The sequence below is a fragment of the Cyprinodon variegatus genome, unplaced genomic scaffold, assembly GCF_000732505.1.
Source record: "Cyprinodon variegatus isolate N-32 unplaced genomic scaffold, C_variegatus-1.0 Scaffold35, whole genome shotgun sequence".
Lineage (NCBI taxonomy): Eukaryota > Metazoa > Chordata > Actinopteri > Cyprinodontiformes > Cyprinodontidae > Cyprinodon > Cyprinodon variegatus.
In genome coordinates this window covers 2,071,016-2,096,917 of record NW_015150488.1, presented here as the reverse complement: position 1 = coordinate 2,096,917, position 25,902 = coordinate 2,071,016, and the positions used below count along the sequence as shown (strand labels likewise).

Sequence of the window (25,902 nt, the reverse complement as noted above, 5' to 3'; positions counted from 1 at the left end):
TCGTATTTGTCAGCCTTATTTGAAGCTGCTGCCTCCTGGAGTCTCTGTAATACTGTGGGATTCCTGTCCTAATCTCTCTCGTAGATCTGAGCAGCCTTTATCTCAGCTCTGTTACATTATAGCTCTAAGAATGTCTTTCAAAGAATCCAGCCCCTTAGTTGGGATAACCCCAATATCTCACATCTTGTCTAATATTATTTTCTTCTTAATGCTGTTCAGATTTTAGATCAGGAGGATATCTGTTGTATGTAGCCCTCTTCATGTGATATCAAACATTTTATTTAATTTTTTGTCAGATTCAGCCCTAGCTAGTCCATTCTAAAACAAAACAAAAAATAAATCTTCTAGTGAAATCTCTTTTTTGTTGGTTTGGAAGAATGATAAGACTCACCATAATGGCAACAACATCAAATCGTTCTTCATCCTCCTGTTGAAGGACGCTCGTTGTCCTCATCAGTGTTTGCTCCTGCCTCGCCTTTCACCTTATCATCCATCAAAGTTTGTCGACTGTCAGAGGTTTATTCTGGCTGAGACATTTAAGGTCAAACCCTCTTTAGCTGAAGATCCCCCCTCTCAGGTTAATCCTCATCATATTCATTTTTTTTCAGTCATTATCCTTGAAATAAAGCTCCCAATAGAGTTGATGCAAATTGTTCAGACTAACGCCTGGACTCTGTTTAAAGTCTGTGGTATATTAAAATGTTTACAAAAGGCAAGATATCTGGCCTCTTGTCTAAGTCCTTATGCGTTCCTTCTTACATGAATGACTAAAATGTCTGTTGTGCTTTTTGGTGTGTTTCACTAAACTTTTTGTACTTTCAAGGAATCCTGCATGTAAACACAGAGCTTTTGTTAACAGATCATATATTAGATTTTTTTTATTCCGAATGAACAGTTGGCGGTACTGAAATACCCCATGGCATATGCTTGTCTCATGCAACAATGCACCTTTTATTGCAAATGTATTTAGCAGTTGGTCCTCTTGTGTCCATATACTATATTTAATCAATTTATCTGCAATGCATCCTTTCTCCTAAAAGTGGTTAGCATCAGCAGGTTTGAGTCTATGCTTTGTTTCCAGTCTTTGACGACAATGTGTGCAGCTACCCAGAGCGACCTAGCTCTCTCTGTCAGAGTGATGCAGATCCTACTTTGTCCTGCTGATGGAACAAAGTACTATTGGAAGGGATAACTCCCTGACTCTGGTCCACTTAAGCTCCCAAAGTGTGTCCTGCTATTACAGCAGAACACTCACATATCCACACATAAAGACACCCTTATCAAACGCTTCTTTCTACACTGTCAGTGGAATTGCCAGAGCAATTATTTTAGACTTTGTTGGTTTACAGGCATGAAATTAAAAGCACAGGGTTGTGACAGTGTCTAAAACATGTGGGGTTGTAGTTTCAGTAGACCACATAGAGGATACCCTTTGAGTTATGTAAATGAGCAAAGAGTAAAACAGGTCATCAGTGAGTAATGCTCACAGTCTCCTCAAAATGAGATTATATGAATATATTCATGGGACAACAGAAAGCAAAGGAAAGTCAGAGGCGGGCAGTTTTCAGAGTCACGAAGGTACGTTCATTTATATTGGTGACACGCTAGACTGATTTCTGAATTCTCATCCCAGGCATTTTCTCTGGAGATGCTCTCTGTCTTGAGCTGACAGTTATTGTCAAAAGAGGGGCAGGCTTAGTTTGGGACATATTTAAGTATAGTGAGCTGTAATCAATGTGTGCTTCATCATGAAAATAGTTCCTTTTTCCTTGAACATCCTTCTTCTTTTTCCACTATTTGTTGTCAGTGTGATACAGATGTATCAGGCTGGGCTGAGGGTGGAAGAAATCAGGATTGATTTCACCCCCTGCCCACAGCAGCCACTAGAGCAAAACTATTTTCAGAAGCCTTTGCAGAGCTGAAAGTATTAGCTTTGGATATCAGTTTTTTTTTTTTTTTTTTGGAATGATTGACAAAACATTTTCTTTTTATTGTAAAGGCAGATCAACCAATTTATTGTATTCAGCCAGTATTATGGAGGATTAAAGGGGACAAAATCATCTAGATAAATTTATCACGAAATAAATGTAAATATACCATGACAATAATAAATGAACCATGAATCAAATAAATAAATACACTTACCGTGAAATAAATAAATGTGCTGCATGGATTCACTGGAGTGGGGATGGTTCTCCTGGAGTCACTGGAGAGACTATTAAGCGTTTACTTTTAGGGAATCAAATTATAATTATTTTACTAAGTAGTTAAACTGTTCTTTTTTTTTTTTTTTTTTGATTGATTGATTGATTAATTATCAAGCAGATGGGGAGCTTAGTAGGATTTATTTTTACAGAATTTGAGCAAGGTGGAGCTAAAACAATGCCATCTGATGATTTCTGGATAGAGCCTATTAACTAAAAAAGAATCTTTATCTTAGATGTAAAATGTTGATATTTTCTCTACACTTCTGGCTTAAAGGCACACCGCAGACTTTGTGACCTAAAGAGGCAGGGCGGCTGTGTTTACCTGTGTAGACATGAAACCTCGGACGTGAAAGTTACAGGTCTAGCACTCCTAATGGCCAAAAGTTACACTGTGTGCCTTGAAGTACTACTCTCAGTTTTCTTTTAGCAAGTGGATTGTTATTAGTCTACATACTTAATGAATATTGGATTATTAAATTAGTTGAGATTTTCAATCAGCAATTCATCGCAAATAATGCTATGAACTTTTTTAGCCCTTATTCTCTAAACAGAACCCTTTTCTTCAAACAAAAAATAAATATTTGACAATGAGGTGCCTGAACCTTACACCTGAATTCTTTGTTAAACTCCTGAAAGTCTTTAAGTATAATATGTAACTTAAATTTTTTATTATTTAATTAATTATTTGTGATTTATGTTTTATGTTCTACAACAGCTTCTATTATGTGCAACCCAGTATTTGGGTTCATTTGGTCTTTCTTCTGCTCACTTGTATTCAGCAGCATATGCTACCTCACTGTCCTGCTAACTCACCTATGTAGAGTTATTACTACCTGCAGGGAACTTTCACTGGGAATTCATTAGTGAGAACCACATGCTTGCATGCAGGTTTAGTATCAGGCTTTATTAGAAAGTGATTGGCATGCTACACAACCTTGCACCCTTCATTTTAAGTGAACTAGTCATCAGTTGAATACTAATGCTGACTAAAATTCTAACTGCAGTGGCTAATATGTAGGATTCCATTAAGATACACGGAGAGACGTGTTTTCATGCTTCTATTGCTCCAGCAAATTGCTCTGTCCTTGGTGGTGCAAGGCTGTTTGTTTCAGGGGCCATAGAGGTGCTTTATCAGCAAAAAGACAGGGGATAAGGAAAACATTAAATGCTTCAAGAATGCTGCAAAAAAAAACACATAGTGGTTTTAAAAAAAAAGAAAAAATATATATATATATATATATATTATTGTAACTTTACTTGAAGTTTATTGATAAAATGGAAAAAAAGACAAACATTTTTAGCTTTGTAAGTATTTGACAGAACAGTAGTAGTTGACATTTGAAAGGACCGTTTTTCATTTGACCTTAAATAAACTCTGGCTTGATTCTAGATGTTAACCACCTTTAAAAAAATGCCTTTCTCTAACTGTTGTTCACTGTTCAGTGGACATGTTAACATCTAACATTGTGTTTTACTCAAACTTTTTGTGTATTACTTAAACTATACTCAAACTTTTTGTGTATTACTTAAACTAAATGCCATATTTATTGGTGCCTTTGGTAAATACCTGTTAAATATTTAAGAAATCGATGTTCTATAACAGGAATTCAATGTTGATTACAATAATTTAAAAAGCAACCTTTAACTAGAGTATATGTATTCAGTGTTGTAAGATCCTTTGTGAATATTTGTTTTTCTTTCTGAGGATTTATATGGCCATTAAAGAAGACTGATTTATGTCGACTGAACCATTTCAGAATCTGATTTATCTACTGGGTATGTGTTGACATGAATGTATGTATGGATTAAACATTTTTCACAATACACACACATATGGGGTGACAAGTAATACATGTACAAAAATATACATATGAGCATTATGTAAACAAAAATCGTGACATTAAAAACAATGATTCAGTAATGCTATGAGCAGAGTAACAATATAGACCGAGTATATTGTGGAATATTAAGTGGTTTCCAATAAAACAGAGGCTTAATAGAGATTGAGATACTAGGTTACGGAAAATAAGTTAAAGTCAGCTGTACGTTAGCCTGATGGCTTGTTGGAAGAAAGTGTTCCTAGCTCTGGTCATGTCATTATTTGTTTTGTTTTTTAGGTTTTCTCTTTTTTATGATCTTACAGTTTGCTTACTGATTTCTATATGATGTTATCTTTTTCATTTTGCAGTTGTTTCCTATTTAATGTAGGATTGAATCACCTACTTTAGGAATTCCCTGTGTTAGTCTTGCCTATTACTTTTATTATTGTTTTAATATTTGGGTCTTGCCATATTAGTTAATTTTTTTCCCGTGTTTACAGTGTTTGGTGTTCTTTTAATGCTATTTTATTGTTTTGTCTGATCTCTCTTATTAATCATTCAGCTTCATTCACACCTGGTTTCATTTGTTAGATATTACTAGGAGTTTTGCTCCAGTATATTTATGGTTTTGCCATTTCCTTTTCTGTGCAATTACTTCATTCTCAGTCAACTGCTGGTTTTTCTTATTTCTCATTGCCACTAATCAGTCAGGCCAACTCACATATGATCAGCCTCATATCATCTATCACTTAAATACATGTCAGATTTCTTTTCCCCTTCAGGGGTAAATAGTCTGTATCTCTGTTCTACCACACCTTGCCATGCATTGCCAAGTTAAGAGACCATTCTTTGTTCTATAGGCTTTTTCCTTAAGACAGTGTAAATTCCAACTCACCATTTGTACTCACCCTGTCTGTCTGCTCATGGGTCCAGCCAAGATCCCTAGTTCTTGAGAGTACAATGATCTGTAGTGCTCTATAGTGCGTTCTAGAGGAGAAGTTAGAACAGGTTGTGACCAAGGTACGATCGATCTGCAGCTATGTTTTCTGCCTGTTTCCCAACTCTAGAAAGGTATAAATCCATGATGAGGCTACAGACAATAGCAACCAGGTTGTTTTGGCTGCAACAGAAAGCCAGTTGAGCACCCTCACATCTGTAGGTCAACATATGAGAACAATAACCATTGTGTCGTCAGCAAACCTCAGGAGTCTGACTGCGGCAAATGGCTGAGTTGCTGCTACAATCTTCTGTTTTTGCAGTAACGCTAACAAAAATTCAGATGGAAAACACAAAGCAAAGCAGATCAGTGACAGAGGAAGAGTCTGGGGAGATAAGGACATCTTTGGATTTTATGTCTGGTGAGATATCATCAATCTCACAACAACAGAAACTCATTTTGGACCTAACAGGGGAAGTCAAAGAACTGAGGAGTCAGCAGGCAGAGAAAGACAAGACAGATATTGGAACACCAAGAAAAACACTTGAAACTATAGTCAAACGAATGACGTTGGAAACAAGTCATAATCATATACCCAGACACTTGCACCCGTAAACACTGATGACAAAACAGAGGATAATCGGGAATCTCTGGAAAAGCAGGTTATATAATTTTATTATTCAACAGTAAAGGGATCTCTATTGATAGAAATAATATTGAAGTATTTCATCCTTTTCCACGGAAAAAAATATGAGTTTAAACAGCTATTCTGATCTGGTTCACAAATAAAAAAAAAAAAGAAAACAAGGGAGGAAATGAGTGGCGGACTAGTGGTTGGCGCATAGGGCTTGGAATCCTGAGGTTGTGAGTTTGAAATCCATTCCCACAGACTGCCACTCTGGGTGTCTGAGCAAGACCCTTAACCCCCCAATTGCTCCCCGGGTGCCGCAAATGGCAGCCCAATGCTCCCCAAGGGGACGGGTTAAATGCAGAGAGTGAATTTCGTTGCACTGTACTTGTGACAGTGTAATTACAATAAAAGATGCTGGGGGGAAAAAAATGAAAATTATTTAATGTTTATGTAAATGAGCATCTTACAAAGACCAACACTGAAAAAGCACATTGAAAAAAGGAAAAATGCAGTCACCATGGACTACAAACTGCTTTGTTTACATTGAGTTGAACGGTTCACCCAAAGAAGGCAAAGTCCTTCTTTCAAAAAAATGGAGGAGCTGGATGGATATCAGTGACACACATAGAAACAGCCAGTTAGCTTCTGCTATACTTGGCAAAACCCAGAAACCATTCTGAAAACTATGCATGGACATAGAAACTGATATTAATGAAGGCAACTTCCTTGAATATTTAAATATTTAAACAACTATTGTTGCTGTAATGATGATAAATATAACCAAGGTTTTTTAGACTAAAACAATGTCAGTTCTCGGTTACACCTGCCATAGTTTTTTCTAACTATCAAAATATCCAGAAATATGTATTTGAGTTAAAAAATCCTGCAGTGTTATTATAACATCAGAAAGCTGGCCCAACTTTGAGAAGGAGGGAGATTTCCCTTGGACAGGTTTTGAGTTTGATTAAAGGAACAGAAAAAATAAACATAAAGGGGGAATTGAGCATTAAAAATAGACTCAAATATGAGGTTGTGGAAAATGTCAGTTTCTGTTGACGATGTAAGAGACTGAATCACTATTAAGATTCAGTTTGAAAAGCAGAAAAATATTATGATTTGGGTGTATAGGGCACCCGCATGTGAGAGGGACATCTGTGCAAATTGTATGGAGACGATGTTGGCCAAGATTCATCAAAAGGTTGGATCCATCTGTGAAGACTTTGAAATAGATTTTTTTTTAAACCCTAACAAGATGAAAAAGACAGATGAGTTTTTTGATCAGTTTACACATCAGGTTTCTATCCACTGATCATGAAAAATAGCAGAATAATATAAAAAAACCTAGTTTCAACCTGATTGACAAAATATAATCAGTGTCCATGTAGATTGGGCCAGATGGTCGCTTTGAAGACTCAGTTGGCCTCCCAGGTGATTCTGGAGATTTTTGTTAAATCTCCCTACCTGCCCTTTCACTATACATGGGAGCAGGATGAATGTAGGTTCCTGCGCAGCCTAATGGGCCGAGGATGAACAAATGGACCTCTGCATCATCACGTACCGCTCATTCTTTTTCCCCAAGGAAAAAGAAAGTCATGCATAACTCATTACGGTTCATGGACGTGATCAGTAAAGAACTGTAAACAAAAACTGCTTCACTTAAATCTGCTTTAAAGAGACTGTTAAAGGTTACTATGTTTGTTTCCTCATGAATGAATGTGCTCAAATTAAAGGTCAGATTTTACAAAAAAAAGCAACAGTGCGGGGGTCATATGACTGCAATAAAAAATATATATATTTTATTTTCCTTTCCACATCTTTTTCAGGCATGCCAATTAACGTGGCTCCAAATGTAGATTATGAAAACTGAAAGGTGTTAAGTCATGAACTCTACAAATATAATTGTCTTAGAACATATTCAGTCCATCACTCATTTTCTAAGTGCTGCTAGCTGGCAGAAAACCAGAATCAGTTCAATTTGAATTCCAGGTGCAACAAGAAAGCAAAATATAGAAATACCACATTCATTATGAATTTTTTTGCTCTGAACAAGTAACTGAGCTCTGGGATCAGCCTTATTTGTGTGAATACAAAAACAAATTACCTGTCCCCTGCTCCAATACGCCCTTGCTGTAGCTGTACATAAGCTGCATGCATATGTGAGTCCATGTGGAGGCAATAAATCTGTGTCGCCGAGGGAGTGATACAGGATGAAACACAGTGAAGGAGTACACAAATCAAAGGAGACGTGTTTCTCCCAGGTCTCCTGCTTTAGATGCTCAGCTCCAGTGTTTGACGTAGAAGGTGCCAGGTTGCACCAGCACGGAAATGCCGGCTCTGTTTCTGATGTCTTGTGGAACCCCGCATCTTTGCTCAAATCGGAATTCAGCGCACATTCACATCCATGCACTTACATCAATTGTCTGCTTGGCTCCCCATAAGATCTTTCAACTTTCCTCAGTGTTTTAGTGGACAGAGGAAGCTCTTAACTAGATAAACTTTGGTTCAATCTCTTTTTGCAGGTCTGAAGTAGAGAGTCGATGTCACTTCAAAGCTCTAGGTAAAAGAAAAGCTTTCCTGAAATAAAGATGTTTGTATGTTTCTTAGGTGAGATGTCTAATGAGACTTCGTTTTTCAGTTGCCACCACCCTTGAAAGTTTGAAAGTGTTGTCAGATTCTCACAATCATTATTTTAACCCACTGAGGGGAAAAAAAAAAACGGTGCTGAAAATCTGACACCTGCTCAAAGGTTTCAGATTCTCACAATCATTATTTTAACCCACTGAGGGGAAAAAAAAAAACGTATGACTAAAAGGAAACATGCACAGCCCGTCAAGTGTCAAAAAGCTTCTCCCTATTAATACTGAATCTATCAATGTTTTGTATAAAGTTGTCATCCTTCTGTTTTGCTTGACTGCTTTAATTTTGTAAGCCCCTATCTTTGTTTATTCTATCTGGGAAAGCGTTTTCTAGACTGACATAGGGGATGCTGGCAGGGGCTTCATTCTTAAACCAAAGTCCTCCAGCTTGCTGCCTCCCTCACTGGAGCCTCTGACAGTGAAAAGAACAGCCTGATTTAAAGCAGCAGTTTTGCGAACATTTTGGTAACAAATAGCCGATAGTGATGGGAGGTGACAGTCCTGAGTCAAACCCCATTGTGCAAAGCATTAGTGATCACCCAGAGTCGGTCAATATTACTCTTGCCCTGTTGACTAGATACAGATGAATGGGCTGTTAAAGCAATTGTGTCTGTGCCGTGTGGAGATGGTCCTGTTTACACATGTTTCTGTATGTTGAGACATTTGTTTTTCCCTTTTAGGTTCTGTTAAATGGCAGGATTCCACTTGAATTTGCGCTTTTCTGCATGAATTATTTCATTTCAATGCAACAGACATTAATTTAGAGTGGTTATAACTCTCCAAACAGCAGACTTTATGCATTTTGTTTCTGACTTTATCGCCCTTTTTCTTTTTAGTGAAATATTTCATTTCCCTTGCAGGTTTATATATAGTAGCATGTCTAAATACTGTAGGGAAGTTTAAATTACTGCTAGTTTCACAATTTTACAACTTTTTTGTGTGAAGAGTCCCTTGATGAACTGACCACAGTTCTGAAATGCTGCTAGTTCAAGTTTCTCTTAAAGGTTTTCATACCTCTTCAATCAAAATAGTGCTTAAATGGGAGGTGGAAGGAATAGAGTACAGTGGTTTAATGCATCAATGTGTCGTGTACATATGAACAACCTCATACACATATATAAAATATGAAAATGAAATCACTTGTGTAAGAAAGTTAGAATTTCCTATACCTAAACATATACTTATGGTGGCAGCATGATACTGTAAGTGTTCAGAGTTGATGAAAGGATGGATTAAATACAGGGTAATGCTAGAAGAAAAGACTTGAGAAGTGAATTTCAAAAATGTCAAGTCCATTCAATGCACTCATACCAGAGTCAAGATTCAAATTCAACAATTACATTTAAATAAAAAGAAAAATCATCATAAAAATTCCATTAGCATAACCTATCTAAAGAAAACTAGCTTGCTGCAGTGAGTCGCATTTTACAGCCTCCTGTTCCAGCACATTTATGCTATAACACATTAACTGTTGATCATATATCATTTTACATGCAGTGATTTTAGAGACATATCCTTTTTACCCATGCAGTAGAGATATTCACTTGGCACTTTACTGTAACCAACAGGGCCGCCTAAAGCCACAGCTGAGTCAAGTTAGAGCAGAAAATAGCCTAATCCCTTTGGCATCTTCAGTGAAGGGACCGATTCAAACCAACAGTGCAATTCTACATTACGCGTCCTACTGTTCAGCCAAGCATTGGTTAGACATTAGTCACACATGGTGATGCATATCTTACATTCATGACCTGCACAGAATTAACCAGTCACTTATATGCAATATGTGCAACTACATATATTGGTTTATTATGTAAAGCATAAAAATGTGCTTGTTCTGTTTCAGTGAAATAATCTAAATATCATTTCAGTAATATTTCATTCTGTAGAGATGAAAAGAGCTTTTATAAAAAAAATTTGAATTATTAAAAAGGGACACAGTAATTTCAGGTTGGGCAGCTTGTATACATCTGCTGGAAAGTTTTAGCTTTACATTGTTGCCGTCACTATAGCTCTCATTGGAAGTCCAATGTTTTGAGCAAGCTGCGACTTTGATTTATTTTTGCAACACAGCTTTCAGAAGTCCCTGACTTTTCGAATAGATTTTACTCTACGTAGAAAAACATCAATCATTTCTGTAAAATGTAGAAACCCAATTACCAATTTCATAAATATTCTTGCATGTGGCATTTCTGATGCTTAAGAATGCAGTTTGGATAACCTGTGCTTCTCTAAACCTAATATAAATGCGTTTATAAGTTTGATGTTTTATAACTGTGTGTATTGGTTTTTTTTTTTCCTAGCTGCACAGTGAAACTTTCCCTCCAGTTAAAATGTTCTGGGTTTCAATACCCATCTTTTGGAAGTTGGTGTGTTATTTGCTTCCATGCTTGACCTCTTTTCAGGAATTTTATGTGTACCTCCACAGTTCAAAAACATCTATTTTAGTTAAATTGTGAATCAAAATGGACCTTGGATTCCAACATGTATGATAATGGTTCAGTCATTTCTATTATCGTGTTGTTCCCTGGCTCTCACCCAGAGACCACTGGAGGCAGCTCTCTGTGACTGGGTTTAAATGGCTGTTTCTTATGTCCTAATTTGCGCTCTTTTATTTGCTGTTTTTAGAACATGGATGGGAAAAATTAGTTTTTGCCTCTTTGAAATTTAGCAGTACATACAGTAGAGGTTCCTGCACAGTGAATGGTAAATGTGAACCTTCTCCTTTTTGTGCACTCTATTGTGTCTATAAATGTCACAGCTATGCTTTTTGCACAGCACTATAAGCACAGGCACTGTTTGCACAGCAGGCAGGCGTCACAGGATTAGCTTAGTGACATTAACGTCATTGGTACCAACAGTAGGCTGCACGCACTGGCACCAGTGATGCTCACACAAAAACATCAAATTGACTTCATATCAAAGGTGTTACGTTTAAAGACTATCATTGGTGGATTATCTTGAACCTTTTATCTAGCTCTGTGCTTTAACACATGATGCTGAAAATAACAAGAGCACCTTAGACCATGCTAAAAACTAGAATATTATAAGTGCTATAGCTGAAAAACTGTAAGTATCGACTGGTCATCATTTTAAAATTATAATTTTCAGTTGTGTAGTAGCCAATTTGTAAGTGGGCAAATTTTGTGATTGATATGTTCATTCAAATTAGTTTTTAAACCAAGCTCAACATCAACTTTTCAGCCTATTTCAAAGAAACAAATATGCTGAAAGCTGTTTCGGTATCATTCTGTGCACTTAACATAGAACAGAAAAGGCAAAGACCAGTGGTGGCTAGCCAGAACGCTAGGGTGCTGCCCCACCCACCCACCCAATTACCTTGATTAAGACATAAAAATTCAAATTAAATTATAAAATTAAAATATTTCAAAACTGATTGATTTATATTTCTTAGATGTGCAAAATAAATATTTAACCCTTTACAATGAGTAAAGCTGTTTTCGTGTTTCGTCGAATTGGTGAAATATTTCCGCCCTAGGGCGCAAAAATGTTTGACCATTCACTCTCATTAAAAGTTGTACATGCGCAGAAGCTCCTCTGCAATACAGAAGTGAAGGACAGCCCAGGGCACATCTAAGCACCCCAAGGTGGCTTGAACTGTTGCCACAGCTGTAGTGCGGGTGATTGACAGGTCAAGCCGTGATCGCGGTCGATCACTAGATTAGATTAGATTAGATGAGCTTATTGATCTCACAGCGGAGAAATTTACTCGTCACATATTGGCATAGAGTTTAAAGAAGGTGCAAACAAAGGAGGAAAAGGTGCATTAAGAATAAACAATATATATACAGTATATCCAGGTATATACAGTATATTAAGATAAATAAGGATTAAGATGCAAGTGTACATGTATCGCACACAATGAAAAAACAAAATAAAAATAAGAAATAAAAATATGTACAATCCGGATGGCTTATATACAGGTGGATTTACTTTTACGTTAAAGTGTAGTAGGTAATTATTGCACATTCAGCATATTGCACAGAATATTGCACAGTCAATAAATAAAAAACTGTAATATAGCTGCACAGTGGTTTTTACAGGAGTTATTGTGGTTATAGTGCAAATGCACTAGAGCATTAAAATTAATCAGCAGTCCAAAGACAGATGGAGACGGTACAAACTGTCTTTTTCCATTACCTGCTTTAGCTACGAAGCATGACTAACTGCATGCAGTGAGGCTAACGCTTTATTCTGCTTTCCTGCCTTCTTTTTTTAAACGCCAGAACCCGACTCAGCATGGATAAAGACAGGTACAGTAGGACTGATTTAAAGCACTTTTTAGAAAATGTAAAGAAGAATGAACAATCTGAGATTCACATTGAAAATAATATACTATTGTCATAGATATATGTTAATTTGCATAGTTGGTTTTAAATACTCACATTCTCAGAAAATAAATAGTTTTTATATATTAAAAAAATATAAACCTGAGTAATAGCTTCTCCATTATTAAACTAGTATATTATTTTTTTAAGTTTGTAACATCATATTTGACCATGCAAAACACAGATTTGCCTTCACAAAGCCTCAGTGAAATAATGTTTTGTTTTTATAGTGTTTTTACCATGTTTTTTGTTGTTGGTATTCATATAAACATACTGGTGTGATAAGTTAGTGTACGCTTAACTGGTTTTTGGTATATGTCTATTTTGAATTTATAGCCCCCCTGGAGAAAACTCCACCAGCCGCCACTGGCAAAGACTTATTTACCTAACCAAGATCACAGATTTCCATAATAATAGTAAATACCACAGGAACATTTCTAAGACCTTTCATGTTTCTATGCCCAGCAGCGCACACAGACATTTTGGAGGGCAGGTGCTAAAGATGATAAAAGGGCACCTTACTCAGCACATGAAGTCACTTGCTGCCTTAATGATGGATTCCTTATAGTCCTTAAACACCATGCACGCCTTTATTAAATCAATATGCTTTCCAATACAGATCTTTAATAAAGATCTTTGTCATGGTTGGCGCCAATAATAGTTGGCGTCTATGAAGCAAGCTGTCCTGAAAGATTTACTGACGTGACCTAAAAGCCTGACTCAACACAAACTACATTTAAAGAGCTTTTAAGAAAGTTGTATAATTTATGAAGTAACATAATTACCACAGAGTGATTAAAAGTTGCCAGTCTCAACCTACCTTTTAAGAAACGTTTCCAAATCTGACACTTACATTACAAACCAATGTGTTCATCCTGACAATATAATGTTGTACATTTATCACAAAATATCCTCTGCACCATATAACCGATGGATGGACAATGATTTAATATCAGTGTATCTCACAATATCATTTGTTTTATTAATGGTGATATGACACACATTTTATTATACATTACAGTCAGTGATTACAGCATTTGTAACTGACTGTTATTCTGCATTTTATGTAGTTTTGTATTTTTGCTTTTTAAAGCAAATATTTCTTAGAAACTTACAAATAAGAAACAAACAGATTTGGATTTTTATACCCTTAACTGACTGTGAATCTAATAATTTTTGAAGAATGCCATGGTGGGATGATATCGTGCCCCACACATTCCTACAATAAGGGGTGGACTGGTACAGACTGTGACGGTATAGACTTGGAACATTCCTAGTTTAATCCTTAATGGTCCCTCCCAAGTCCTAATCCTATTAACCATATATAAAGAAAATAAGTAATTTGCAGACAATACTCTGCTCAGGAAGAATGGACAGCAAATACAAACAGGCAAAATATTAGAAAGGGCAGAGATCCTTTATTCGCACCATGACTGCATAAGCATGGCTTCAAACTATGAAATTTGGAGCTCCATCTTTTGTTTTCATTCCATCTTTCTTTTTTAATGCAATGAATTATTCAAAAATTCTATTAAGATTATGTATTCTAAGCCCTGTGGGCACATGGCATTCAAATAACCGATCTGGATTTGGGTGGGGTTCTATCAAAATGCATGTTCAAATCTGTTCAAAGATATTTCTTCTAACTGTTCTTTGCATCCACTGAATTTTCAAACAATAATATCTTTAACACAGTTATCTTTGTGGATGTCTATTGCTCTGTCAGACTGACATTCACCTGACACTGTATGTTTAATAATAATTTAATTTTATTGATCTCAGATTGGAGAAATTTACCTCTGCATTTAACCCCTTGGGGAACAGGGGGCTGCCATCGTGGGGTGTCCAGAGAGTGATTGGGGGTTAAGGGTCTTGCTCAGAGAGCCAGAGTGGCAGTGTGTGGGAGTGGGTTTTCGAAATCACAACATCAGGATTCCAGACTCTATGCCCTGACCACTAGGCCGCCACTCCTCACCGAACCAGTGCCACCATAATAATTTGGATCTCCTTTAGGCAGCTAAATCCTGTTTTAACTAAACTCATAGGATATATAGTAACTCACTTTACAGGGTTTTTTTTTACCTTTGAAAATTGCCAATTGCATTTTCAACAAAATAACTAATAATGCACTTGTGCATCAAACAAGGTGCAAAGAAAAAAAAAAACATTCCTTATTTGCTATTATTTAGCAACTCCATGTCTAAACATTCACGTTTATCATTGAACCTTGAACCTTATCTTTCTGCACAAAGACGTTGGACCAGGTTTTATTAATTCAATTCAGTTTATTTATATAGAGCCAATTCACAACACAAGTCTTCTAAAGGCACTTTACAATTCAACCAGACCAAACAGTCAAATTAATTCAAAGTTTCTATCTAAGGAAAACCAGTTGATTGCATCGACTCATTGACTTGAAGACAATCCCTCACGCCAAGCATGCTTGTAGTGACAGTGGAGAGGAAAACTCCCTTATAACAGGAAAAAACCTCCAGGAGACAGAAGCAGACATACAGAAAGAGTTAATAAAAGTTGTGGTTGATTTGATCAGAGGTAGACAATCATACTTAGAATTAGAATACGTCACCATCCAAATAATAGCCTCCTTTACAATGAAAGATCCAGGATTTAAAGTCCCAAGTTATTTATTACCCTGGTAATAGGAATCCTGGGAAATTTGTTGTTGTGTTTTTCCCATTATTCTGGATGCCCTGGGACAATCACTCTAAGAGAAACTGCAGTACACCTTCAGTCCAGGGACGGGCAGTAATATGAAGTGGTTGTACTTTTACCTCCAGTGCTGAGCAGTCATAAGTAAATCTATAAGCTTAAAAAGTTTGACATTTAATTTTTTAACAGCCTTCGTCAAATGTATATAAATAGTTGCACTATATTTACATTTATATGAAAACGAGTCATAGGAGAATGTATATTTCTTGTTTGTAAAAGAAAAACTGAAAAGCTCTATCAGATAATTACTCCATTGCTCCAGATGTTTTTCTTTAAACTATGGCAAAACAGTTTAGAATCAAAACCTATGTTAATGTCTTATCTCTCTGGCAGTTTTCACTGATTAATACAGTCAGCGGGTTATCCCAGCGCCCCTGGCCTGGTTTGATGCCTCTTTCTTGGGATTTCTACTGCTCTCTCTCTATTCCATTACCTTCATTTTATCCTAGCAGCAAGACTGGACTATGAGAGGAACTCCACCTTTCTCAAAACATTTTTAAAAGTACATTGATGATCTTGATCAATTGACTACAGGGATGAAGTTTTGAGATGTATGTTCAATAAAATGATGAACAAAGCTACAGAATAATAGTTCTGAGACAAAGGAATTGTGACTGTTAAATATCATATATAATATATAATATACATATTTACTATAAATAAAATTTTAAGAGCTACCTAGAGACTAAGGCCAATAAAAAATAATAGCAGAATCACATCTCCTGCTATGCTCTGCCAACGCTCTGTCTGCACTGTGTTTGAATTGGCAGCAGATAGCCACATTGTGACAGCAGTCCTTCAGTGTAATTTTGTTAAAAAAGAAATCGTTCTTCAATGCAGAGGTAATAAACTGAAGCTTTTAAACTTCAGTTTCAGGATCTTTTTTCCAGGTTGCATCTGATGAAGTGTAACTGCATATCCTGGAGTACATTGTTGTGAACACTTTTTAATGCCCACCACCAAATTGCCTTCAAGGTCCAATGCATCACATTAAGTTGTGCTGTGTTGCACATATCTTTGGTGACTGAACTCTTGGAGTAAGACCTGTCAAAGGGTCAGCCTGAACACTTATCTTGCTTGTTGGGTTCCAGTCACGGCTGCTTTGTTCACCTAGCTGCAGAAATGAACATGATAATGGACCAGACATAACAAGTTGATCTGAACACTGATTGGTTGAGTGTATTTTTTTTTCTGGAAACTCTACAAATGAGTAGTACCTGTTTATTTTCTGTCTGTAGTGTGTGGCTAGTCTATATCACTACATGAGTGATTTTCTTGTCTTATGTGGCTCCATTCTTCAGTAATATGACAGGCAAATTACTTTACCGAATATTCGGGCCTGTTCTGGTGAGAAGAGATAAAGGCATTATGTCTTTTTGTCACTTCACTCCCACATTAAAGATAAAGAAGATCACATTTTCTGTGCGAATAGTTCAACCAGCCCAGCCTTGGCCGAGCCCCAGGACAAGATAAGAAGTTAGCTGGATTTGGGCCCCTATATATATCATAAACATATTTCATGAACACTTTGACCCCCTTACTCTACCCTCCATCCGCCCCTTATTTGCTCCCTATGTACCATTTTTTTATGCCAGTTTCTGGATTAATTAACTGCTGTGGAAAAAAAGAATAGAGTAATTGCAAGTTTTTTACATTGCTGGATTATTGTATGTCTTAACATATTCAGTCTTTTCAATGCCTTCATTGATTTCTCAGTGCAGTAATTAAGTTTTGAAATCTAATCAAAAGCTAAATGAAATATATGTGGAATGTATAAAAATGTTTTTTCTTCGCCCTACTTTGCTTCTTGTGCCAAATGGCATCATGAAAGTCAATTCCAGACCACTTAAATATTCAAATTCCAGTGACTGACTTTCTTTGAATAGAAAGATTCTGGTTTGTAAGGAGAGGAGATGTGTTGGACAGATTAAATAAATCTTTCCAACACATGCCAATGAAGAAAAAAGAACCTTCTTTAAGTAATTAGAAATAACTGTAACATTATTTATTTATTTAGGATAAAGCCTGTTGAATTAATGTTTCCTCCCCTACTAAGAGGACAATTAGGGAAAATAGTATTAAAAATGTTTTATGTAACTTAAGTATCATTACTGCAAGGAGCCTTTGTTGAAAAGAATGATTGTCTATAACAGCCCCCCTTCTACCATCAGCCTCTAGTTGCCCCCCATCATCACCAGTCGTGAGTTCAGCAGCCTTTTATAAAAACTTTTCTCTGCCAGATCTGTATTCTACTGCTTATATTTTATGCAAATCCATCTTGCTTTTGCATGCTGGCAATTCACATACTAATGATTTGTTTACTGTGGTTGTCGTACTCTGAGATGATGAAGCATTTTGTTTTTTCCCCCACGTCTGTTAATCAAAATTAAATATTGTCATTCCAAACTTATCCTTTGTCTCACCCTTTTGACAGCTTCTTTATGAAAAATGGCTATATAGTGGATGCATTAAGAAAAAAAAATCCATTTAATTTCATGGACATTTGAAAGAAATAAATTATGGCTTCATCATAAATGCTTTTGTCTGCTCTGGCATGTCTTTGCCTCCCAGGATATATTAAGCTCTCTGGCTGTTTCAGCTGATTTCAATTCAGGTCAGCCACTCATTTACACCCATACACACATGTGTAAACATCAAGATAGTATTAAAAACAGCTGAATCTTGTGTTAGTGTCTTTTTCTGTAAATATCTTCTCAGGCCTTCATGTTCAACCTGTTTCTCCCTGGCTGTACCATTCATCTGGCATAACATCTAATGCTCCTTCTTCTGAGAATATGTGCTGATTGAAGCACAGATCCTTTCCTGTTATAATATTGATGAGGCAATAACTGATAATGCATATATTTAATCTCATAGCATTTCAAACCAGTGTTAGTCTATCATGTATGTTGATGTGTCTTAAAACACATTTTTTAAGGGGGATCAAACATGAAAAAGTGCTGTAAGTTAAACATGGTACCATGTATGCAGAATATTTGTGCCTCTTATGGTTTTGGTAATGCTGTGCATATTGACATGTCATTGATTGCAAGACAGAGGGATAGATGCCTTTACAGTAAGAGGGATAAAGGGATTGGTTGATGTAAAATTGGTGACAATTAGAAGGAGAAAATCAATTATGATTAAGCTACATTTCTCTTTTATTTCCTACTGTTACACACTTGTACACTCCTTAATATCTGAATTGCTAAAGCTTTAAGCTATAGTATCTCACTCGGAATATAGTTTCATGGTTTCATCTCCGGCTGAAAATGCAATGGAGAATTAAAAAAAAAAATTATCCTCACAGTGCTGTCTGCCTTTTCTAAATAATAGCAGGTTGTTAAAGCAGGTGTATGATGGCATCTTCAACTCCAAACTGCAGGGAGACCTGATAATTGCTTGTTGCAGCCTCAAGTTAAAAAACCAAGGAGCACAGGGGCAAACTGTATGATCTATTGAAAGAACCCCTAGTCTTCAACACAGGCGTCTCATGTTCAGTTCCTAACCCATTGACCTTTGCCGCATGTTCCCCCTCCCACCCCTCTACCCATTTACTGTTCTCACTGTGAAGTAAAGGCCAGTAGTGTCAGAAAAAATCTTTAAAAGAAATAATTACAATACCTAAGGTATGTAAGAAAAATTTCCAAATCAGAAAAGGTCAATCCCATCACCAGTATTAGAGCTAGTATTTGTTGGGGGTCAAGAGGGCAAGGCTACATCGGGGGGGTAACCAGCTATGAGGATGAAGGTTTTTTAATAGTCATTTGCAATTGGAGTTTCTAAACGTTAAATATATTTAAATAAATGTTAGGAACAAAGGTGATAAGAATTTGTTTTTAATTTGACATTTGTACAAAAATATAAAATATGTGCCACTGCTTGGAAACAGAGAAGCAAAATAAAGTGTGATGCAAGTAAAGGTTTTTTACTGTTTTACAATATAAACTATTGTTGGTGCAAATTTAGTTTAATATTATTTTGTTTTTTTGTTTTGTTTTTTATTTCTTATTTATTGCAATATTTGATTGTTGATTAAGGCCAATATCTCCCTTTTTACTTTATTTTATGGACAAAAAAGTAACTAAACAACTTTCACTTAAAGTTAAATTTTATTAGGTAATTTTCCATTATATGAGTTACATTTTTATCTAAGTTAGGTTGCTTTTACCTGCTGTGACATGTCAATCATATGGGAGGACACCTGGGAGCCACAATCAGTTTCCAGTTGGGTCCAGTGCCCCAGCTGCCTCTGCACCTCCTTCCTTTCTCTCATTACGCCCCTGCTTATCACACTCGCTAGATGCACATATCTGTCAAAGGTATCCTGTTGTATGATGAAGCAGTCACTGTTATTTCATTTTACTCATTCTCATACTTGTTGCCTTCTTGGACCGGGTCACAGGGCCTGCAGTCCTGGAAGAGTCTCCCCTCTCACCAGACACCTCCTCCAGCTCTTCTGGGAGAAGCCTAAGGCAGTTACCATGCCAGCCAAGCGTGAAATTTTATTGTTTTTAGATAGAATATATTTCTTAGGTTAAGCTTATTATGTCCAGTGTGTCTGATCTTAAAGTGTTTCTTTTTTATTTTATAGCTTTAGGAACATAGCAGTATACCTAAAGTTTTTCCAAGGTTGGAACAGAACAGCCAATAACTTTCTGGGAGCTGACACAGTATGTGAGCGCATTTTCAATACGCTGTGATAGATTGCCCTCGGCAGCTTCTGAGAGAGGACCCTCTTTTTTAAAAACTCCCTCAAAATACAGTCCTTGTTGGCCCTTCAGGTCAGGTCCTCTTCAATCTTGACACCCAAAAAACAGAATGTCCTGATATCCCACTTTCGAGAGGTTGGATGTCTATTTTATTCATTCCCTGTTCCGAGTTAGACCCAGTTAATGTCTCTATGCCATATGGATATCTTCTCTGACTTGTCTCCATAGGCCGACTCATCTTCCCTTGAGATATGTCCAATTACTGCAGGTGTCAAACTTGTAATGGTCTGTCTTGGGTGTAAGGTGCAAAGGTTTAGAGCAAGGGTCTCAGCTCTCAGTCCTATAAGTGTCCCACAGGAGTGTGCAGAAAGTAGATAAAGCTGCTGTCTGTTGGAGCTGCTTCAGTGACTCAGTAGCTCAGGTGAGGTGTTGTTTACAAAGAACATATGATGTACCTTGAGATTAAATTACATTTTTTTCAGTAGCTGCTGCAATATTTAAGGAGCATCTTATTTAGGTCCTTACAATGGTAAAAAAAAATAAATATGTGTTATACGGTTAAGCCCAAATCTATGGTAGATTTACACTTAAAGTAATCTTTTAATTTCATCAAGTGATTTTGATCACACTAAAAAGTGAAATCAACTTTTCAGAATCATCAAAGATAAATCGGCAAAAGGTTTGTTAAAATGCAGAAGAAGCTGGATGGTGTTTATAAGAAGGCTTTGATTTCTGTAAAATGTTAATGAAGTTCAAGAAAAGTTTAAAAACAAACAAACAAAAAAACGTTTCCAAGTTTGAAGACGTTTCACCTCCCATCCAGGAGGCTTTTTCAAATCAAAATGTCAGAATAAGCATTAAGTTTTAGGCTTTATAGAGTGGCCCAAAAAACAAAGACTTGTTTTGGCTCAGAAAACATTCAAATCGAATGGAGAGTAATTTGGGTTATTTGTTAGCCTGCAATACACAATACTGGTCTATGCCTCTGAAAGGGGGTCGTTAGTGAGAATTGCTGACCTGGCTGATCAGGCAAGATGTTTTAGTCCCCTGTATGGGGTGGAGTTTGCGATGATAGTGGGAAGGAATCAACTCTATAGCTGCATTGTAGGTTTTTGAAAGCTCTAACCTGAATATTAAGTAAGGAATTTGAATAGTTTTCATCTTGTAATTTTTAAATGAAAATTAATTATTAGGATTTTCTTTCTGAAATTGGGGAGAGGAAAATTAGTGTAGTTTTGTTACTGCTACCATTCTGCTGATTTGTTATCCAGTTGTTTTATTATATTTTAAGAAATCCCTGTCTTTTTTTTTCTATTAAAAACAAACAAAAATGAATGACAATTAAATTTCCCCATGTTATGAATGTTTGTATGCTTAGTTGTGTATATTGACTCTTATGCCATTAGGTTTTTAACACACCTGCATATTAGGGGTCTTGGAAAGGCAAGTGTTGCTTTGAATGTTTGACATGTTTTAAAAGCACACATTTTGATTTAGGTAAGTGACTCATATCACAGTAGGATTTCTTTTAAAAAAACAAAAAAATACTTTATTTTGATATTAAGTCTAATAAACATGTCCTGTTGGCAGAGATGTTAAATACAAAATGCAAATTAACCAGCCATCTGGTCAGTCACACTACATAAGTATGTATTATTTTGCCCATCACTAAAGCTACAGGCACTCTTTCCTTTGCTTAGTAATAGCAAAACAGTGTGAGCTCTAAACCCAGGGCTGATTTTCACATTCATTGTGTGTTGTTAAACTGCAAGGACATTAATCATGCTGCAGATGAAACATAGAAAATTATTGTTTTTACTTGTCCTTTTCCAAACACCACATGCATAATTGGAAACTGGGTGTACGGATTACAGACAAAGAGCAATGGGCGGCAATGTTTTTAGTGAACATGTAATGGAAAGAATCAAATCTGATATCCTCATCTTATTAATGCATGTCTGCTTTGGCTCCTAGTAAGATGTGACTCTCTGTAAGCAATGCTCCAGCATAACCTTTTAATGCTGCACATGTTTATTGCATTCCAAAAGTGATCTCCAGCTGAAAATGTTCAAAGCTGAACATAACAAAAATGTATGTGTAACTTGGACCTCCCATCTCTGTGAGTGAACAAAAATATGTGCAAACGTGATAGCACACATAAAGCCGATCAACTCTACTAACTAGTACCTGTAATACATTGCAGGTAGTAATTCGTCGGGTTAACGAACTGTATATTGCAAACAGTATATTTAGCATCTTTGAAACTAACTCATAAAAAATACTTGATGTGCCATGGTGGGGGGGGGGGTGTAGATCTCACCTTGCACTTGTTTTTAATTTTTAATCACGCTCATCATTTCAAGTAGAAAAGTTGCTTGCAAGAACTCTATCATTTAAAAAAAAGTAATAATTTATGGAAGGAACTGCAACACTGATGAAAATTAAGGTGCTCTTTTTTGCACAGAGGAGAGAAAATTCTCAGTGGTAAAATGGGTTATTATATTACTTAATATTTTATTATGAAGTAATTGCCTCAATATGTCTCCTTCTCATGGCTGCTGTTCCCACAGTTTGCTAAGGGCTGCATTCAGGTGTCCTTTCCTTCAAGTTATGAATGAGGAATGATGATAATTGGTAAGAAAAAAGGTTGTACTCTGGTTGTAGAATTGTTTAACTGTTTTGTTTTTTAAAATAACATCTGCCCAAATCCCAACAATATGTTCCCTTTTCTTTATAAACTAAACTCTGTAATATCATCTTTAGCCTTTGTGTGGTATTCATGATTTAATCACCCACCCAGTGTTTCTACTGCATTTGAAGTTTTTTGTTTGAAATTCAACGCAAGCACATCATTTTATATTAGAATATAATAACATATTTACAGCATGTATGGCTATTTGTTTTTTAATGGTTACTGCTAAACTCTTGCATCTCTGTAACATAATCTTCACTTTCTAAGACATCACGGTATTTATTGTTATCATCAAATCTCTTTTAAAACTGCTTTGGTGGACCATTTCTCTAGACCTTCTTTTTGTTGTACTGATCTGATAGGCAACCTTATCAGAAAATTTATACTATCCCCCCACTCACCCAAAATGCACCAATTGGTTCCTGTAATACCAGCGCTCTGAATGATCAGGATGTAAAAGCAAAAAGATGTCAGTGTTTCCTTTTATTTTGCATATAAGCAATGAAAGTTGCAATAAAAGTTTACCAATGATTAATGTTTCAGTTGTAATCAAATATTAGAATATGGACTTACTTTATTATGGTGAATGTTTGAATGCTGTGAAAGCTAAATTGATCAAAGGTAATTGATCACCTGACCCAAAATTGGTCAGGTGATCAATGATGGAAAACGTTTTGAAAAAGAGCAAGAGTAGTTTCTCCTGATAAGGTAGAAATCTGTAAACTGGCACACGATTCATCTCGCTAGAGAGAGACATTATAGTGAACACATACACGCATGGAACCTAATTGACATTTAGATTAAGCTAATTGAACAATTAGTTTACTGATTGTTCACTTAGTAAGCTAATTCTTGTTGGCATATTTCCTCATCTGTTGACTCCACCACTGTCCAAAAGCTTTGCAGCTTATTCTTATTCTGTGAAGAAAAGAAGACCTGTGATAACAGACCTTTTGGTCTTACATCTCAATGTGTTTTGATTTGAAGTACAGAGAAGCGCCATTCACCACCCACTTTGCACATCTCTGCCTATGATAGCATATCTTATATCTGAGAATGAGTTTGTAAGGACGCATGACATTCATCAGTCCCGCCGTTCTGGGCCTAAATGCTGTGAGTGGGCAGGTCTCTGTCTCTGATTAAACAATGAGAAATGGGTACCCTCTGAAACCACTGATTGCCACTTCCCATGCACACAGAGATGCCCGGCAATAAAAAGAAAAATCAGTTTCTCCAAAATCAACATTTTTCACGTTCCTATTTTCAATCATTGTAGAAAACATGCTTGCTCCTAGTTAGCTGTCCTCTCCATCATACAGATTTCACCCATGGGATCACAGATTGTTCTCAGTGGAGATGTCAAATCTGTATCAAGTGCTGATATTAATGCAGTATGAAATAGCTTCCAGTTTATAGTTAACCTTTTGTTCAGAATGATCAGCTTCTAATTGCATTCAGGATGTATTACACTCTGCCATGTGCGCTGAGGTCGTTGTGCAGGGGCATATATGTCAGTGAAAAATAAGCCTTGCCAGGCAAGTTGATTGCTTGTTTTTAAAATCACTCCAATGCTTCTGCTTGTTGACAGCTCAGATTGAAATTTAAATCATTTCATAGCGTAGATAGATTTTTTTCATCCATATATTTTTTTCTTTGGTTTTCAACAACAAAATGAAGTTAGAACGAAGCCATAAATTCTGCAGTAAAGGTTTTTGAGTTCAGAGGTTCATTATACATCACTGAGCTGAACAGTCTAATCAGGATTCCAGCTGGAGGTGTCGTTGTGCGGCGACCCTGAGAAAAGTCTTTGTCCTCTACCTCATCATTAGGGAGGCTGGGAGAACAAAAGGAAAAGTGATCATCGGTTCGTCTAATCGTCGGTAATTTTCTTGGTCTTAAACAGTTTTGGTAATTTCATTAGCTTTGTTATAAAACAATTGCAGGGCACATCTTTGGAAAAGAAATTGGAATCCTATTTTTATTCAGATACCTGCACCTGTTATCAAAATGTAATCTTAATTACATTTGCTAAATACTACAAAGTCACTGGTCTCAATTCATCTAGTTTTATTATATTCCTTTCAGTCCAGATGTCAGTGAAATACATTAAATCCTTCTCTGTGCTGACTTTATGCTGGGTTTCAACGAATAAGGCGCAGCTATAACAGGTTTCAACACAAGCTTTAAAGCCAGTGCTGTTTTTCTTTGTTCAACTGTTGGAGAATTTTCCAGCTGGATGATTCTTTCCTGGAAACCTGCCTGATCTCAGAAACTCATGGTTGAAAGATTTATTGAAGAGCTGTGAATAATTCAAGTACACCAATAATGCATATTTCATTTTGATGGCCTGTGGCCAGTTTCCATCAAAGCACCAGGTAGTTTTTGACTGCTCTTTGTGTGTTTGCCCAGCATTATTTCTGATTGGAAGAGGATTCCCTCCTAAACCTTCATGACGGGGGAAACGATTTCCAATACTCTGTCTTAGAAATTGAACCAGATTTGAAAGAAGGGCTCCATGAACTGCTTGTGTTCTACTGATTTTAAATATTTTATATTTGAGGTTTCAAACAAGTACTAAATCAAAAATTAAATAACATCCTACAAGTTTTCAACTAATAAATCCTTTTTAAAATGTATTTAAAACTATCTCAGTCAAATTCGGCATCCATCATTCTGATTTATTCCATTTGTTTAGTGATAACCTTGATATGAATTTCCTTATTTCAGCTGTATTTACATGCTGAAATAAAGGCTTAGCTCAAATCTAGATGTTTTAACAACTTGAGTGTATGATAATGGGATATATAATAAGATTAAACTACAAAACCTCTTTTTAACTCGTGTGTAGGTTGAAATATGCAATTTAATTTTTCTTTTGCATAAGATGATGATGCTGGGTTTACTTTTTTAAGGATTCTGCTTATTTTGCAACTTCAGGGCAACCTCTGAGATTAATACAGCTCAGCAGAGGAGTTAGATTTTTGTTGAGTTTGTTTAGTGCAAAAAGAAAAGAATGTCTTGCAGCCTCGATTTAAATGACTTGTGATGTTCATCATAATGGTGAAGGCTATTTATTTTGTTACTGCTAAGATAACAAAAGGTTTGCAGCTAAAAAAGAACAAATTGGTCAGTATTTATTTTTTTTTCACTCTATTTTATTTTCCTCTTAAAAGGCTTCGCACATTTGAGAG

At 36.3% G+C, this 25,902-nt stretch overlaps 1 protein-coding gene across 1 annotated transcript in view; it reads left to right on the top strand.

Annotated features, from left to right (window-relative positions):
• Positions 1-25,902, top strand: part of furin (furin (paired basic amino acid cleaving enzyme)) — a 151,436-nt gene that overhangs the window by 81,588 nt on the left and 43,946 nt on the right. The window lies entirely within an intron of this gene.